This window comes from Nuphar pumila, chromosome 6 (assembly GCF_984573655.1).
Source record: "Nuphar pumila chromosome 6, dmNupPumi1.hap1.1, whole genome shotgun sequence".
Lineage (NCBI taxonomy): Eukaryota > Viridiplantae > Streptophyta > Magnoliopsida > Nymphaeales > Nymphaeaceae > Nuphar > Nuphar pumila.
Genome location: NC_143254.1, coordinates 124,621,186 through 124,635,740, shown reverse-complemented (window position 1 = coordinate 124,635,740; position 14,555 = coordinate 124,621,186). Strand labels below are relative to the sequence as shown.

At 35.2% G+C, this 14,555-nt stretch overlaps 3 non-coding genes across 3 annotated transcripts; all 3 read right to left on the bottom strand.

Annotated features, from left to right (window-relative positions):
- Window positions 1–3,271: 3,271 nt before the first annotated feature.
- On the bottom strand, window positions 3,272–3,354 carry LOC149836051 (small nucleolar RNA R44/J54/Z268 family). Its single transcript, XR_016432913.1, has one exon. It is a non-coding gene; the product is annotated as a small nucleolar RNA R44/J54/Z268 family (small nucleolar RNA).
- Window positions 3,355–3,686: 332 nt separating this feature from the next.
- Window positions 3,687–3,766, bottom strand: LOC149836050 (small nucleolar RNA snoR122). Its single transcript, XR_016432917.1, has one exon. It is a non-coding gene; the product is annotated as a small nucleolar RNA snoR122 (small nucleolar RNA).
- Window positions 3,767–4,465: 699 nt separating this feature from the next.
- LOC149836049 (small nucleolar RNA Z267) lies at window positions 4,466–4,536 on the bottom strand. Its single transcript, XR_016432899.1, has one exon. It is a non-coding gene; the product is annotated as a small nucleolar RNA Z267 (small nucleolar RNA).
- Between the last annotated feature and the right edge of the window lie 10,019 nt (window positions 4,537–14,555).

Sequence of the window (14,555 nt, the reverse complement as noted above, 5' to 3'; positions counted from 1 at the left end):
GATATATATATTATTGCTCAAAATTCCTGAAAAAACAAATCAAACTTGCCCCATACAACCACTTCAACTATAATAGTTGCTCGATTTTAAAAATCTACTACTTTATAGTCTATATAAAATTAAAAATATATATATAATTTATGAATAAAAACTAAAAAATATGAGTTCAACAATAAAGTAAAAAATGGCTTTTTTATAAACTGTATAAAATTATAAAATTGCTTTAGATTTCATTAAGCATTTCACTACCTATAGATTGTAATGTATTCAAAAGTAGCATCATGTTGACCTAATTTTATTGCATATTTAAAATAATAATATGCTACCAATCTCAAAGCACCAAATTAAGTTTTTGTTTCTTTTTAAATATAACTTCTCATAATTTCAACATGATATTTACAATTTTGATGATAAATCACAATTTAGAATTTTGATGGCTAATCACAAGTTGCCAAAAAGTTTTCAGGTCAAAATGCACCAAATTTTGTTTGGATTAATCACAATTTGATAGAAAAGAAATTTTCCAAGTAATAATTAAGGTCATGTTTGGCCACTATAATTAGGGCTGGAAAATGAGTGACGCTAGGTTCGTTTACCAGCCTTAACTATAATTTTATAACAACTCAATCGGGCTTACCCTAATTTTTTAAGTGTTTCAAGTATGACTTGCTTCATATTGTTATGAGCATAAATTGATTGCAGCACAAACAAATTCCATTGAAAGATGGTTTCCAAACTGGATCGGTCAAAGTACCTACAACAAAGAAATAGTTGGATCGGATACAAAACCAAATCAGGTGGAACTGACTAGTTTTCAAACTGATTCAAGCTTTGAACCCACTCAACCTACGACCCCACTAAAGTCAAAATCAAATCCATTCAGTGGGATTGATGCCTGAGTTTAGAGCTCTGTTTAGAAACTGGTGACCAAAATGAGAGTTTATGCATTTGGAAAAAATCTGTTGGAAAATTTTTATAAATGCACTTAAATTTGAGCATCAATAAATAACAGACAAAAGTTTTAAAAAACTTTCAAAATGCACCTAATTTTTCCACTGTTAATAAAAAACAAACCTTCATCTAACCCAAGATGAGTTTAAAAGTCATTTTACTAGTTTACTCCTATTGACCGCTTCCCTCTTTTTTGATTTTGAAAATATGATATTAAGAGTAAAATGATAATTCTAAGTCACATTTAACCAATGTTGTCAGTATGGGTATCGGCCCTGAATCGTTTGGCCATAGAACCAGCAGTATCGAATACTCAAGTGAATCGTTGTGTATTGGGCCAAAAACAATAATAAATTATTATATAAGAATCTTAAAGTCACTTGTGTTAAAACTATTAAAATAATTTCAAAATAATATTAAAATTTATTTTTTGTATTTTTCATATTTATTAAATATAGAAAAAATCAGGCCCGATTTTCTGCCACTACGATGTGTATCGCCTGATACAGGTCGACATGCACCGATACTGATAACATTGCATTTAACAGAAAACTTGGTGATAAGTAAACTCTTGGATCTTTTTATAGTTTTTTTAGATGCATTTTTTTAATTTTTCAAGTGTTTTTTATTAATGCCCAAACTTTAAAAGCCTTTTTTGAAATTTTCCCAAACTTGGTCAATCCTGTTGATGGTAGATGTTTTTTAAGAATTTGCAAATGTAGTTCATATAATTTTGCCTTAAGTAAAACCACATACCCTTTATATTTGCACCAAATCCTAGATCTGATGACTATTGCTTTTCCAGATACTTATTTAACTCTTACAGGGCTATGGCTATGGCTCGAGAGAGTGATAGGTGGCAAGAAAAACTGAGGCTCACTTTTACCAGCATAGATTTGACGTTTGTCTCACAGAGACCAAAGTTAAAAAAAAAAGGACACAATCACAACACAAAATAAAATAAAAAGTTTTTGTAAATCTCCCATTTTTTGGGCAAAAAACTAGCAATGAAAAATAAAGTAAAATATAAAAAATAAAATTTTACAAAGAAATAAACACAAAAAAGACGGATGTTTTATGTTAAAAAAGACAATAAAACATAAACATTATACATAAAATGAAATATTTACTCTTTACAACAAATCATGAGAAATTATGAAAATGGAAAAGAAATTGCCATTGTTAACCATCACATAATTTTTTATGAGATTTAGAGTTTACACAATTGGGAAGTGAGACCTCACCACCTTGTATTTGAATCAAGTCTTGGATTTGGTATGGTCACTTTTTCAAATGCAACAAAAACATTACCAGTTTTGAGTTCTAAACAAATCATGGAGGATCAAACAATCAAAAATTTCCAACTTCATCAAGTCTTCAGCTAATCTATGGGCGTTTACATAGGCATTACTGGAGAGCAAAGTTAGACTTAAACAGGAAGAACCTTTCGGATCTCCATTATGAATATCAATCGTTAGGTTTTTTTGAGAAAGAGTAGCCCCATTGGCGAAGGCGGTAGGAGAGGTTATATAATTGCAGAAAACTGTCTAACCAAGAAACTATGATAGTCTCCACTAAAAAGGTTGCAAGAAAAACTTTGTTCACTAAGGGTATGTTTGACTCACTGGAGTCCGGACCCATTAAGGCAGACCGGGGACTGAATGGCCCCTGCCCGGCTTTTGAAATGGGAATGTGGATCCCGTACCAGACAGGACAAACAGACGGTCCTTCGTTTTAAATGGGGTATGGTAGAATCACTGGGGTGCATCCCACAGGTCCTGAACACCCCTCAAGGACCAACCAAATTTTCAGAGACGTCATGTCTAACAATGTGTCAAAGCCACAAACAAAGTCCTAATGCACAGTCCACGGCCCTAGTAGTATTAGGGGATAAATTCAAGTTAAATCTCAGAAAGGAAATAAGATTTATGTGAGCAGGAACATTAAAAAACTAAGAAGGAAAAAAAGAGGCCATAAACAAAAGAGTGATTACCAATAAAAAAGCAACAGAAATCGTAAAGTAATTTCCTCAAAGCTTCCCTTTTATATGCCAGGAAACAATGAAGCCTTTCAAATTTGGAAAAAAAAGGAAGCGCAAGAGCAAAAAGAAATCTGTAGGTGGTGGTAATCATACGGGAAGAATATGAAAAAACAATTATTTTATAAAACTCAACAACAAAAAATGAAGTTCAGCCTAATTGGATGAGTAACCAATGACTCAAACAAAAGGAAACTGAAGACATGAGGAAAGATGTGTGTCCAAAACTTGACTTCGAACTCCTTGAACAAAACTCAGCCATTGTAAAACTCAAAATCTGTTAATGCATCAGAGAGATTCCCAAGACAAGTCTTCAGTCTCCATGAGAGTGCAGATGTCCCTGTCTGTTTTTCATCACTTGCAAAAACATTTTGATTTGCATAAAACAATAAAGGTTGGGTCCAGATTAAAAGAAAAGTGTATCAAAAAAATAGGAAAGCTTATAAACATATAGCAAATACAGCTTACCGAACTTGAAACTCTTCCATGGTATTTATTCAATATATTAAATCCATCATAGGAACAAAGATAAAAAATGATCAATGGGCAGTGATGATAAAATGCCTGACTAAAGAGAACAAAAAAAGATCTTAGCAAAAAAATGATAACTAAGTGGGGCAGATCAAAACTGGTAGAAATAAAAAGGTCACCAAGTTTAAATAAAAAGAAGAGATAATCTAAATGATAACTGTGAGAATGCCTCAGAGGTAGTGACAATCAAATGTATCATCATTACATAATTCTGATAATACGTGCAGGGTCAACACATCACTGGCAATCTAAATCCCAAACATTAAAAATAATTAATTTAACCGTTACCAAAAAAACTGATGAAACTAACAAGAAACGCCCCAATTGAAAGATAATCACGTGATATCGTGATAAGCATTCAAACTGAATTCAATGCCAAGTCCACAAAACAAAAAAGACTCAACTGGTTTCAAAATACTCTGGTGATAAACAATTGATAAAAAATGACCCCATAATTATGGTAGAATGTAGAACATAAGAAACATATAAGATTGGGTCATTTTCTAAACAGAAATATTCAAGGAAAAAGAAAATTTGATTACAGAGGATCATTACAGGGTTGATTATCAGGTCTAACGTTGAATATGCATTACAGCAAGTAAGATGTGTAAAATTTTGGTGCAGGAAAGGTCCACCAAGGATAGAGTTTTGAATAGTGAGGGCCAGATAAGACAAGTAAGATGCACGGATTTGATGGTCAATGCATCTACGGAGGTTCACTTATTAACAGTTACACTCACAAAAAAAAAAACATTCAATCCTTTTCAATCAAATATATTAACTTCACCTACAAATCTGTCAGCAGATATAGTTGAAATCACACTATATTTGATTCAGTCCGCCAATCAGCCAATCTCAAAGGACCAAAAGATAACCATGACAAAAAAGAAAACACAAGCTAAAAATCAATATAAACATATAACATTGATGAAATTTAAGCCATACAAAATGCCTCAGAAATCCTTTCTTTTCATAATAGTTACTCAAAGTATATTTAAAACCATCATGGGCATCAATCACGGTCATTCATCCATACCTCGACCCAATTAACCAAATAATTAAAAAAAATGAGGGAACAAGGAAAACCCATCTTGGGTACAACAACAAAAAAAAGATTAAGAGATGAATAACTATTATCAAATCAACGAAACCAACCATTAAAAAAAGGAACATATAAAACACTAAAAGGGTGGAAAAAAACAAATCATTTAAAGGAAATCATTAAACTATACAGCACGTCCCAGAGTACCACCATTTCATCCTTCAAAAAAACTTTGATTACAACCATCGGACAGTAAAACCCAATAAAAGAAGGAGAAAACATCCACACAAAATAGATCTAAGAGAAGAAAAAAAACACAAGCAGCATGATTAAAGATACAAAATGGTGAACGACCAAACCAACCATCGAGCCATCGATTTGGAGAAACACTAAACGTCGTATTGCCCAAAAAAATAACAGTAACCAACCATTCACAATCAGATCGAAGTAACGCATTAGCAACGAAACGATTCAGTACCGGCAGCAACGAAATAGTAATAACAAAACCCTAGAATTTGGTAGAAGACAGGAAAGCGGAAGGAGAGAGGGGTCAAGGTTTATGGAATCCCGTCAGAAGAGAGGGGTTTTTATCCCTTTCTCCTAGGGTTAGGGTTTGGGTTTTGGTTGGGGTTTTCGATCTTTTAAGATGGACGGTGGATCAGCCGGTGTTAGTTTTCTGTGTCGGATGTAAACGGTTCGGATAAGGTTCGGATGTAGCCAATACCAAATCCGACTAATTGAATATTAGGTAAACGGATTCGAATTCAGATTAGGATACGGATGGTGAAAAGCTCGTACCATATCCGGTTTTAAACATGTAATCGGATTCGAATATTTGTCGGATCGGTAGCATAAAGTCAGAACTATATCCATATCCGGTTATAATATGATATTGTTCTGGCTTACCAAATCTGACTAAATGGAATCAGATTTGGTTGGTTATTGGATAAAATCTGATCCATTGACGCCGACTCTACAAACAAGGGGTTTGAACAGAGTAGAGTGTGTGGGCTCAATGAGATTATACAGTTGTGCCTACAATTGGGATCATGTATTGTTTTATAAGCTGCAAAATTTATGTAAAATGTAAAATGAATTTCATTCTTAATTGAATATGTTTAAATGATAACATGATATGCAATATGATATGACATTCACATGAACTTATGATAGTAAATTTGATGTCATGATATGCATTATATTGATATATGTTAATATTAAGTGTTATGAGACATGATATGCATGCTTGCACATGTGAATGCTCACGAATGAGCTTAAGGTTCAAGAAATGAATTCAGTACACACTTGATATGTTACGTATGCTTGTGAATTTTGTGTTCTAAGACATGAAAATACATGTTTGCACATGGCGTTTCAGTAACATTCATTAATGTATTCACATGATTATTTCAATAACAATGCACTTTCACATGGCCTCATCCAACCCATATATAGCTCAATTATAGTTGTTATACGATCTGTCCCGCTTAAACTAAAGCATATCCTCACACATGCATAAAAAATAATACAAATGTATATCCACATCAAATCCATATTCATGGCTACATTTAGTTTCATGAATATAGTTAAAATATCATATTCATACCGTAGCTAAGAAATCAATTCCAAAAACATAGCTACAAATCGGATTCATAATTATTGCTAAAATCGGGTTCACAAACATATCTCACATTAGATTTGTGAGATATGTAAATTCAGGTTCATGAACATATCAAAAATCATATCTACAATTTCCAAAATCCATATATATATATATATAGTCATTTTCAGATTTCAAAAATTTCAAGAATATCACATACATGTAATCATTTCCCATATTCACGATTTTAAGAATCCACATATATATGCATTTTTCATGTTCATAATTTTAAGAGCCCACATAAGTATGCATTTTTCATATTCATAATTTTAGAAACCCACATAAGTATGCATTTTTCATATTCACAATTTTCATGAAACACACATACATGTATTTTCATATTTCTAAAAACATATACATGCATTTCCAGATTTCTAAAGTTTCATACATGCATTTTGAAATTTTCTAAAATTAACATACATGCATTTCCAGATATCTAAATCACATAAATGCATTTCCAGATTTCTAAATTAATAGACATGCATTTTTAGATTTCTAGAATCATATACATGCATTTTCAGGTTTCTAAAGTCACATATATACATTTTTAGATTTTCTAAAATCAACATACATGCATTTCCTGATTTATAAAATCACATACATGCATTTTCAGATTTCTAAAGTCACATATATGTACTTCTAGATTTCTAAAATTACACACATACATTTTTAGATTTTTTAAAATAGATATACATGCATTTTTAAATTTATAAAATCATATCATGCATTACCATATCCATATTTGCATTACCTAAAATTGTCTTACACAAAAACCCATTTCTGAATTTTTTGAAGCTTGATTAACCCATTCCAAACTCCAAACCATTGAAAAATGTAGAGCTTGTACCTTAGCTACAGATTGATGGAAGATTCGGTTCCTAATGGAATGAGAGAGATTGGAATCGGTTTCCTAAAAAATGACAGCACCCCTTCAAATTCTAATCACTGGCATCCTCCGAGGTAGGTCATTCTCTAAGCAAGGTGAAAAAAAAGGGCCTACACCAAACCGTGGTGCCAGATTTCTAAAATCAATATACATGCATTTTTAGATTTTTAAAATCATATATATTCATTTTTAGATTTTTAAAGTCACGTACATACATTTTCATATTTTCTAAAATCATATGCATGCATTTCTAGAGTTTTAAAATTGCATATATATATTTTTAGATTTTCTAAAATCAACATACATGCATTTTCATACTTATAAAATCATATACATATATTTTCATATTTCTAAAGTCACATATATGCATTTTCAGATTTCTAAAATTATATACATACATTTTCATATTTTCTAAAATCAACATACATGTATTTTTAGATTTATAAAATCATATACATGCATAACCATATTCATATTTGCATTATCTAAAAGTGTCCTAAACAAAACCCAATTTTAATTTTTTTGGAGCTTGATTAACTTGCGCCAAACTCTAAACCATCGAAGGATGTAGAACTCGTATATTAGCTACGAATTGATCAAAGATTTGGTTCCTAATGAAACAAAAGAAATTAGAATCGGTTCCCTAAAAAATGGTAGACCCCTTCAAACTCCAGTCACTGGCATCCTTCGGAGTAGGGGCATCCTCTAAGCACGGTGAAAAAAAAATGGGCATCCACCAAACCTTGTGGTGGTGGTGGGGGGGTCTTAAAAAAATGGGTGAGAGAGAGGCATGAGATGAGATTCACAAAAATCACAGAAGACGCATATTAAGGAGGAGGATGTGCGCCATGTCTCACCAAGAACAAGTCAGAGAAGGTAGTGTGTGCACCGGGCCTCACAAAGAAGAAGGCGGTGTGCGTGAGCAGGGTTCAGACGAATACTATGTCAGCTGGGGTGTGTTGACTCTTGCTATCCGGGAGGGAAGAAGGATTTCACCAGGAAAAACACAAGAGAGGAGGGTGTCAACATAGTGAGAAAGAGAAGAGAGATGGAGTTCTCTCTTTTCCTTTTAATATGCGTGAAAGGGGGAGAGGGCGTTGTTTGAGGTGAGGAAGGGAAGAAAGGAGAGAGATGGAGGTTCCCTCTCTCTTTTTCTTCGTAAAACACATGAAAGGGGGACTCTACCCCTTTTTTCACTTTTGATAAAATGGGTTAGGGTTACCTTAACCTAACCCTCCCATTTGTAAGACCCATTTCTTATTTGGGTTCAATCTGAACTCTAGAGGGGACCACTTGGGACGCCCCACCTCGGGTAGGTTCCTAAACCCTTTTTTTTTTTTTAAATCCACATACACATGTCTCCACCTCACGTGAGAATCCTGGTGGCAACTTCATATAGATCTCCTCATCAAGATCTCTATGGAGAAATGCATTATTTACATACAACTGATGTAAAGGCTAATAAGACTTAGCGGCAACGAAAAGCAAGCACCATATTATAACTAATTTTGCCATAGGAGAGAAGGCATCGTGATAATCTACCCCTTCTTGTTGAGTATACCCTTTTGCAACGAGCCTTGCTTTGTACCGTTCTACAGTCCCATTGGATTTGAACTTAATTTTGACGACGTACTTTGATCTGATGGCTTTCTTTCCCGAAGGCAAGTTAGCGAGTGTCCAAGTTTTGTTTGCCTCAAGCGCTTTGATCTTAGCTTCCATGGCTTTTCTCCAATTCTCATCTCCCATGGATGTATGGTAATCTCTTGGCTCATTATGTGCGAAAATCGAGACAAGAAAGGCTTGATGGGCGGAGGAGAATTGCGATAATGAGAGAAATTGAACAAGCAACCCTTCAATTTAGAAGTTGATGTTTGTGCATAAAGAGCATCATGATTATATTGGTAATCATCTAAATAAGCAGGTCTAATTTTAGCTTGACTGGATCGTCTAAGAGTAGCTTCATCAAAGGACGGTTCATGATGATTTGGATTAGCATTGGACTCAAACGGGTGCTATGATCTGATGGGATCATTGATCACATCATCACCATTAAGTGGCTCATTAGATGCAGGTTGGCCATCATCAACAGGTATGGCCATTTCAAGAGGGTCTAATTTTTGTCCTTTATTTATGGGTAACGGTAAAACCGTATCATGAACTAATTTTCCCATTAGATTCTTGAAGAAAAACATGTTTTCATAAAATATCACATCTCAACTAACAAAGATGGATTGAGTTTCAAGATCAAAACATTTGTATTCTTTTTTATCAAAAGGTTAGCCCACAAACACACATCTACGAGCACGAGAATCAAATTTGTGCTTGTAGTGGATGTTATGGGTGAAGTAAAGACAACAAAAAATATAAGTGCTTATTAGTGGGTTTGATTTTGAAAAGCATTTCGTAAGGTGTTCTCTCAACTTTTTCTCTCAAAAAAGTGATAGGGGTACGATTTATCAAATATGTAGCGGTAAGTATGTACTCCCCAAAATTTAACAAGCAAATTTGCTTGAAAATGTAATGCCCGTGCAACTTTAAGCAAATGCATATGTTTGCGTTCAACCACCCCATTTTGTTGCGAGGTGCAACACAACTCTGATGATGAGATATCTCATTTTAATTAAAAATTAATTGGACACCATGAGAGAAAAACTCAATTCCATGATCAAATCTAATTCCCTTGAGAATTGAATTAGGTCGATCATGATAAAAAAAATCTGCATTTTTTTTTCATTTGAGATTTGTACCCCATAAAAAAACACAAGTAGTTCTACTAACATCGTCAACGTCCATAAGAAAATAGTGTGCCTAGTCATGGAGGCTGTAGAATATCCACCCCAAATGTCAAAATGAACAATGTCAAAAGGTCACAAAAATCGACTCTCGCTAGTTGGGAAAGGCACGTGAGTTTGCTTAGTAAGAGGACAAATATGACAATGACAATTATTTAAATGAATAAAATCACATGTCTGAGATAAAAGTTTTAAACGATGACTAGATAAGTGACCTAATCTCCAAAGCCACAAATCAAAATTAATAGAATGACTAATAGAAGAAGCTGCAACTTTATTCGAATCCAAGTTTAGAAAATATATCTGGACTCGCACTTTACCCACTCCAATCGTCTTCTTTAATCGAGGGTCTTGTATTTCACAATGACCAGGAAAGAAGATGACATTACAATTTAAGGACTTTGTGAGATTACTTACAAATATCAAGTTGAATATAAATGAAGGAACAATAAGAACATGATCAAGCTCAATATTAGGAGTAATACATGCTTTACCTATATGCATGATAGGAGAAAAAGAACCATCAACCAATTTCACAGGTTTAGAAGAAGGATTTTTTTTAGACAATATAATGCTCGAAGAGAACAACACATGATTTGTCGCTCCCATGTTTAAGACCCATGAATTAAAAAAAGGAGGCAATAGTTGTGAGAGTGTTACCTGTCATGTTTGCCATTGATTGGGTGTTACCTGCCATAATGAGATATAAGAGTTGGGTGTATTGCTCCATGATAAGCAGAGGAACCAAGCTACTCAATGCATTCTCATAGCACTTTGATTCTTTGGAGGAAATCCATGGCGAATATAGCATTAGTCTTTAGTGTGACCAAGCTTTCCGCAATGATCACATTTGGGGTGATCCTTGAAGAGTCTTTTTCTACGTTTTTCTTTTAAGAAATGATTAGGTATCCCTCCTTCTATAATTGTTGCCATGTTTCCTTTAAGAGTAAGAGTAATGCACAAATCTCTTTGCCACTCTTATTGTAGCAAAAGTTTATAAGCCTTATTCACAGTGGGCATGAGATCCATTATCAAAATTTGACCACACACTTTAGTGTACAACTTATTCAGTCCCATCAATAACTAAATAAGTCTTTTTTTTATGAATATCAGTCAAAGATTTAGACTCACCACAAGAACAAACAAGAGGAACTATATGAGTCAATAGTCCATCCCATAAAGAATTCATCTTGGTGAAGTATGCCACAATGGACAAGTTTTCTTGATGTAAGGTCATAATGGCCAGTTGGATCTAAAATATACGCGGTCCATTGGTTTGCAAGAACCTTTCTCACAAATCATTCCATACTGTTGTCGCAGTTTCTCCATGAATGACACTTTCCGATAACTCTTTTGAGATTGAATTCAAGAGCCAAGAAAGTATCATATTATAGCATTTAGTCCAAGCTGCAAGATTAGATGATGACGAATTTGGTTTGATGACAGTCTCATCAATAAAGCTCATCTTATTCTTAACTGAAAGGGCGACAATCATCACTCTACTCCAAGACGAGTAATCATCACCAATCAATGGACTTGATACGAGGACTTGATCGAGATTTTCGAAATGGTGCAAAAAGAAAAAATTATCAACAGAGTTTGATTGGTTGTGCATGTTGAGAGTGCTTCTGCCAACATAGTCTTTGCTGCTCATGTTTGATGTGAATGAGAAAACACAAGCTCTTCACAAATAGGAAGCTCCACACCCAGGAATAAGGAATAAGCAGCACGAGGAGATCAATGCTTTGATACCATGTTAGTGAATGGATTCACGGAGAAAATTGATTCAATGTATTCAATATTGAATATGACTCAACCAGAAAAAACTAAAATAGCTAAGCGTCCCACAAATTTAGGATCTGATAGATTTTACGAAAACAAAAAAACTATCTACGTTACAAATGATACAAATGAGAACTTATACTTTACAAAAGGGAGTCCTTGAAATAAGGAACTACCTCCCTTAATCATGCACTTTTGATATTCAACATCAGTTGGCATAAGGAGGATAACACAAACATGCATGCATATCTTTCACCTGGGTGACATCCAAACTGAGAATGGTTTAACACTAGCAGCTCCTATCAAACAAGTAGAGCCCCTGTTGGTAAAACAAATGGTTTTTTCTTATAATATGTTTGGATTTCTACATTTTTAAATAATGATGGCCCATGTTACCCTTTTTCTTTTTTTTATAATTGAAGTTCTATAGATTTTGTAGTTCTTGGATATCTATCCAAGAAATACAATTTTGTTTTTAGATGTCTAATGCAAATGGGGAACGTGGGTTGATAATCCACCAGATTGGTTTCCTTCATACGAAGCCCACAAGGGCTCCACTCATCTGATAGGGACAACTTGTAAATGTCACCAAGTTGACGGGATGTCGTGAATTCAAAACCCACAAGAAGTGTCCCTTGTTGCAAGGTCAAAACTGGGTGCACTCTCCCGTGTGTGTGTGTGTGTGTGTGTTGGGGGGGGGGGGTGTGTGTGCAAGGGGGGCTCAAGGTTTTTATCAAACGGATGTGGCCGGTTAAAGGGGGATTTTTCCTTCGGCCTACACAAAAAAGAAAAATGAAGGTATAGGAATGTCTTCCATAGCATACCTCCACCAAGAAACAAACCAAACAAATATATGAAAACCACTGTATTGGAATTTTGGAACCAAGCAGGTGAGATTTGGCATATGATCCCATGACACTTTCAGCCTTAGGCATGTACATGGCCTTAAATGTGGAAATATGAAGGAGGAATTATTGAGCAGATCCATACATGTAGGGGTCCTGTTGGATATGACCAAGTACAAGGGGTAAACCCTTGAAGTTTTACAACCCTAAGCACTGTAGGTTGAGTCAGTGTGGCTAGGTCTCTGCACCTGGGGTGGTTTCTCCCAGTAAAAATAAGAGGTTCAAGTTTGAGATCCTTACATGGGGGTCGAGTTCAATACTTCATAGAACATGGTTGGATCCATATCAGAAATGGGTGTGTTCAGTGATTCCAATGCACTTCTTGTGACACCATATGGTCCCAAACTTAGTGGTATCTAATATGCTTTGGTTATTCTAGTTGTGGGCCCCAGGATATAAGCGCTGTGAGGTTGGGTCGGATATTGAGTTTTTTCATGCAAAATGAAATCTAAATCTTACTGTGGATTTTAGTAGACTCGACTCCCTTTATATGTAAATTTAGATCTGATTGGGATAAATATATTGGGTCTGGAGCAATTTACATGTGGCTGTAAGCATGCCTCCTGGGTGCAGTTTGATAAATGAAGAAAAAAAAAAAACAATTTAAGTGTGATATATGTCGCACTAAATATGCCAAGATTTTTGTTTTGGCTTGACTTATTTGCTAAAGATTAGATACTGGATTATGTTTTTTTGTTGAAAAAATATAACCTTTTGAGTAGGGGTGGCAATCGTGTCGGGTTGGCGGGTCAGCATACCTCAACCCAAACCCGACCCGTTTATTAAACGGGTCGGCTGTGGCAAACACGAACCCGGCCCGTTTAATAAACGGGTAACCCGACACGACCCGCCAACCCATTTAATAAATGGGTTGGGTCGGGTAAACGGGTTCTCAGGTTCGCGGGTCGGGTTGACCCGCCCACCTAACCCGTTTATTAAACGGGTCAGCCGGGTTGGCATACCCCAACCCGAACCCGACCCATTTAATAAACGGGTTGGGCCGGTTGACCCATTTATTAAACGGGTTGGCTTAAGCCCAACCCAAACCCGCCTAAGAGGCGGGTTGACGGGTCGGGTTGGCAGGTCGTGTCAGGTTTTGCCACCCCTACTTTTGAGTCATGAAATTTTAGTACATTTTGAGCCTTGATTTTTTAAAGCCTTTGAAAAATCTGTATGTATGCCATAATCACACGATTCAAAATTTATTTTGTACTAAATAAATATTGTGGGTCCGATCTAAAAAAACGCAAAAAGTAAAAAAACAAAAACAAAAAGTAAGTGATTTTTTTAATAGTTTCATGCCTTCATTAGTACTAAATACTCTCTCTCTCTCTATATATATATATATCTATATATATATCTATATAGTAGCTTCCAACCACTTTTCTTGCTAATCGGGCTTTTGAAAGGTTTTTTCATATTTTACTCAAATAATGTTTTTTAAATAAAAAGATTCAAATAGTTTTTTTATGGACGAGTAAAAGAAGAGGGTAAAAGTCAGTTTTCATCCCACGGTCATGGGTGGGAGCTGGACCACCAACTGTTGTCACTTGCTTGGATCATCCTTTTGTGACTTCTACGTTTGGGGATTAAAAAATTTTAGCCAGTGGATTTGTTCTGGACCGAGCTTTAGGAATGGGGGCATGTGCAGTGCTGGGCTCTACTTATGCCCCGCCATTGGATTCATATCCAAAAATATCATGCCGGTCTCTGATCCGATATCCAATCTTATCTGATCTGTTTGCAGCCCTAACTCCACAAGGTGACCCAGTTGGGTAGGGAGAGCTTCCAAATGTCTTGAGGCTTCGAATGTCACAAGTTCAATTCTTCTTAGATTCAAACCTGTGATTGGGTATAGAGCAGCAATGTTGGCTGGTCCAATCTCTCGGAGTTTACCAGTATAGGGTAGGTCCAATTAGAGTCCAATCCGACCTCATGCGGGAGTCTTTTATGAAGTGTGTATCCGTG